General features: G+C 50.3%; 1 protein-coding gene across 3 annotated transcripts in view; it reads right to left on the reverse strand.

Moving 5' to 3' along the window:
• The window catches only part of Mtmr6 (Myotubularin related protein 6), a 366784-nt gene that overhangs the window by 181931 nt on the left and 179853 nt on the right, over positions 1–5000 (reverse strand). Inside the window, exon 1 of one of the 3 annotated variants that reach the window (XM_071659033.1) lies at positions 2243–2437. The exons of 1 other annotated variant lie outside the window; for it this stretch is intronic. The gene's annotated coding sequence lies outside the window, so the exon portion shown is untranslated. Of the gene's footprint in view, positions 1–2242; positions 2438–5000 lie in introns of those variants that run through there. One more of the 3 variants, XM_071659035.1, reaches the window with a different exon arrangement.

Consider the following 5000-nt stretch of genomic DNA (forward strand, 5'->3'; position numbering starts at 1 on the left):
CTCCTCATATACATCATGATCCTTGCCATGGAACTCCTCATATGCATCATGATCCTTGCCATGGAACTCCTCATATACACCATGAACCTGGCCATGGAACTCCTCATATACATCATGAACCTTGCCATGGAACTCCTCAAATACATCATGATCCTTGCTATGGAACTCACTCATCATATAAACTACGAGCCTTGCCATGGAAGTCCTCATCTCATATACACACTCAGTCCTGCTATGGACCTCCTCAAGCCTCTCATCTTCTGCTTCAACACCTGATCACTTGGAATAACTCAGTGCCTCAGTGTGAGCCAATCAACTAATAATACAACTCATGATACATCCAAGCAGCAGCTTCCCATTACGACATCCACATAATCCACGTCTTGTATATATATTTTCATGTCGTAATTCCTCAATTCCTCTTTTCTTATTGTGTTCATTTCTTCTCCTATTGTAACGTTCAAATGCTGCCTGGTACTTGTGGTGACGTCTGTGTGTTCTCCACTTCCCATCTCTACTTTCTTTAGCTCTTTAGCGGAGTGTTACTTTTTCCCTTCCATAGCCCCATATTCCATTCCCTTGAACCAAGAAGTTAAAGTTTCCTGTTCATTTCCAACGGAAATTGGTTTAGCTCTGTTTAATTGCCACCACACTCACAGCTCTTATGGTCTGAATTCCTATACACTCACTGCTGATTCTTTAACTACGTACCTAAATTCCAGTCCTACTAATCACTATTCCTAATTAGGGTACGACTGTGCTTCATGCGGTGAGGGAAGTTGACAAGACCATTTTATACAAGATTCGCGTCTCTACGAGCCTCATGCAACACGACCCCTCCAAAGCATTATAATGACCCACTCATCACCTTCCTGGTCACTGATATCCTCCTTTTATCTATAGTTTCCCAGCTGGATCCGACTGGACTGAACCTCGTCGCCCCCGACTGTAACTTCGTGATCTTCCAAGTCGAATATACTTCACCCTGATCTTCCCAAAGTGGGTTCCGTGCTGTGTTTGGGGGGTGTTGAATACTATGTAAACATTAATATTCCTGCTTGGGGGTTGGGGGTGGGTGTTGAATATTAGAATATGACGTAAACACTGATGCTCCTGCCAATATCTGAGACATTGTCGTCCACATGGAGCTCCTGGAACATTGGGATTTTACCAGTCGGCTCCTCTGACCTGTCCCTCATTCTGTCACTTCTCACGCGTGAGATTCCTCCGTCACACGCACTCCACCATCGTCACATTCCTCCGTCGCACGCTCCTCAATCGTGACACACTTTCGCACGACACTCCCTCACACTGTCCTTCCGTCACATCCTACCACACTGTTCTTCCGTCACATCCTATCGCACTGTCCTTCCGTCACATCCTCTCACACTGTCCACCGTCACACCCTCTCATGCTGTCCAACCTTCACACCCTCTCACACTGTCCAACCGTCACACCCTCTCACACTGTCCTTCCGTCACACCCTCTCACACTGTCCTTCCGTCACACGCCTTTCTGTCACACAGAGCCTCACACTCATCCACCCGTCAAATTTCCCCACTTCCTCCTCCGCCATAGTCCTTGCCCGTCACCCCCGCGCGTCACACCAGTCACACTCCACCTCGGGTGTGGAGCGCGGCGTTCCACCAGTCGTGTGACCCCCCCCCCCCTTCCTCCTCGCTGGAGGAGGACGTCGTGGTTGTAGTAGGTGGGGCACACACACACACACACACACACACACACACACACACACACACACACACACACACACACACGACCATCTGGGTCAGCGTCGGTGATGCGCTAACACCACCACTACTAAACCCCCCCCTCCACTCCACCTTCCCCTCCTCCTCACCACCACCACCTCAGCAAGCGCGTAACTGAGGATCAATATCCCAACAGTGCCTCGTTGACTGCCTCAGCAAGCAGCAGCAGAGGGGGGGAGGGGGGGAAGGGGGAGAGGGAGAGAAAAAAAAGAAAGCAAGCACTTGACCGCCACGGCACTGGCTGCAGACCACAGCCCACGACAGCTCCTCCTCCTCCACCACCTCTCCTCCGACGGGGCACGAACCATGAGGGAGGGGAGGGAGACACGGTCCTCCACATGGCTACCCACAACACACATACACACACACACACACACTGTGATGCCCCAAAGTGGGTGCCCGACGCCCCAAAGTGGGTGCCCGACGCCCCCGCCCCTATGTCTGTCACACAAGGTGACAAGAGAGCAACACACCTGGTGACTGGGATGGCGCGAGTGCCACGCGTGGTGTACGTTATCATACGTGTGTACACAGAGGGAAGGCAGTGAGGGGGAGAGGAGCCACGGAGCACTGCACGCACCGACCGCGCGCGCGCACACACACACCACGCTGGACTATCCTGCACCACCAGCGCCCAGGCCGATACTGAGGGCCTCCACCGAGCGAGCGAGCGAGCCTGCCTGCCTGGTGGACCAGCATGGGACCTGCCCTCCTCCGTCCCCACACCTCCTCCTCCTCATCTTCCCACGTCTTATCAGTGATGTGCCACACTGACTACCGGGTTATTACAACCAGTACTGTTGTTGTTGTTACTGCTAGCAATACTACTACTACTACTACTACTACTTCTGTTATTGCTACTACTGCTACTACGACTACTGCTACTAATACTATTTCTGTTATTACTACTACTGCTACTACGACTACTACTAGTACTGCTACGACTGCTGCTGCCACTGCTACTAAAACTACTGCTACTAATACTACTGCTACTATTATTACTGCTATTGCTGCTACTGATGCTGCTGCAGCTACTACTACTACTACTACTACTACTACTACTACTACTACTACTACTACTACTGCTGCTACTACAACTACTATGGCTGCTACTAGTAGCAGTAGCAGGAGTATAAGCATTAGTAGTAGTAGTGGTAGATGCAGTTTTCAATAGCTACCATCATTATCACCACTACCACCAATACTGCCAACACTACCAACACTACCACCAATACTACCACCACTACCAACACTACCACCAGTATTGCCACCACTACTACCACTCCCACTAGTATTGCCACCACTACCAACCGCCACTTCCAGCACCACCACATCACCATCTCCACCATCACCAGGACCATTACATACCATCTCCACCATCACCAGGACCATTACATACCATCACCACCATCACCAGGACCATTACATACCATCACCACCATCACCAGGACCATTACATACCATCTCCACCATCACCAGGACCATTACATACCATCACCACCATCACCAGGACCATTACATACCATCACCACCATCACCAGGACCATTACATACCATCTCCACCATCACCAGGACCATTACATACCATCACCACCATCACCAGGACCATTACATACCATCACCACCATCACCAGGACCATTACATACCATCACCACCATCACCAGGACCATTACATACCATCTCCACAGCCGCCACCATTACCAGTACGACCATGAAAACCATCCCATCACTAACTTCAGCACCATCACCAACACCATCTCCATCACAACTAGCATCACCACCACCATCACCACCACCATCACGACGACCAGGACAGCCTTCATCATCCCCAACACCACCATAGCACCTCCACCACACCCACCAACATCATTATCACCATCACAATCTCCACCACAGCCACTCTATCATCACCAACACCACTAGAGTTATCCCAGTCATTCCAACACCACCACCAACAAAAACACCATCAAAGCCTCCAACAATACAACCACCACCACCACCACCAACAACAACAACAACAAACAACAATCAGGGCTGTGAATAAACATGTGTTCGACGACCCCCAGCTCCCACGCGTCCACCATCAACAGCTACACGCAGCCCAGCACCACAACCACTCCACAACCCACAACCCGTCACTTATGATCATCACCCCTGTTGTACTACGCACAGAGGCGTGCAAGACGCAGAGACGCAGTGGGCCGACCACAGAGGCCAGGGCGTGCGAGTGCAGTAAGAACAGGTCCCCCTTTCCATACACGCTTCTGGACACATCTCAGCGTCAAGACGCAGTCAATCCGAGGATGTGGACGCAAGTGATCCACGAACGTCGGCTGTTGATATGACAAAGAGCAATGGCACACTCGCCCATGGCGGAGTTCGCCACCTAAGGCGCGTGTGAAATGCGGATCAGGGCGACGTCCTGTTCGCTAAGGTCCGGCAGTGTCCATGGATACGCATCCGTGCATCGTGAGGTTACGTGAACTGATTTGTGGACGCCGAAGGTAGACGGCAATTCTTTCTCTACTCCGTCAGGGTAAGACGAAAACATATGGCTAAGTAATGGTTTAAAAAAACATAATAGAAAAAGACTTTAAGTGACCTCTGACCCCTATAGAACAGAAACAATGGTTCAAATCTTGAACCTGTGAAATGTACAGAATATATGGAGAGGTCTTTTCTATGTGGTGCTTCAACTCGACCGAGACTTAGAAGAATAGCAGCCCGAAATATACATTTTAGGATGGTCTGACCTGTGACCCCATAAAACTCTCACAAGAGACCATAATAGAAAGAGAAAAATAAGAAAAGCTAACAGGGTGTGTTGAGACGAAGTACGTGCCTGCCAAGCTCCCAGTCAATCCACACCAAGACGAAGGAATGGCGTAAAACTTTGACAGTTGGGCATAGGAGGAGGAAGAGGAGGAGGGAAGAAAGAGCAAGAGGAACACATCTCCCTCCCGGGTGATGGGAGACATAATTATATCAACACCACCACGGAAGCCTACCAGACCCCCTCTCCCTCGAGAGACCTGCAGGGTTACGCCCAGCCGACACGCCCTAGATTACAACCTGCATGTTAGGATTAATGCAGCAGGGAGGTCGGGTCTTCTATAACACCATTAGTGACGTCTACAAGTCCCTACGTAACATAATAACTCGCGAAGTAAACGCTGTAAAGTTGTCTTATAACCTTGTTGAAGACCTCTGAAATCAGCCAGTGGGGCTGA

Source organism: Panulirus ornatus, chromosome 67 (genome assembly GCF_036320965.1).
Source record: "Panulirus ornatus isolate Po-2019 chromosome 67, ASM3632096v1, whole genome shotgun sequence".
Lineage (NCBI taxonomy): Eukaryota > Metazoa > Arthropoda > Malacostraca > Decapoda > Palinuridae > Panulirus > Panulirus ornatus.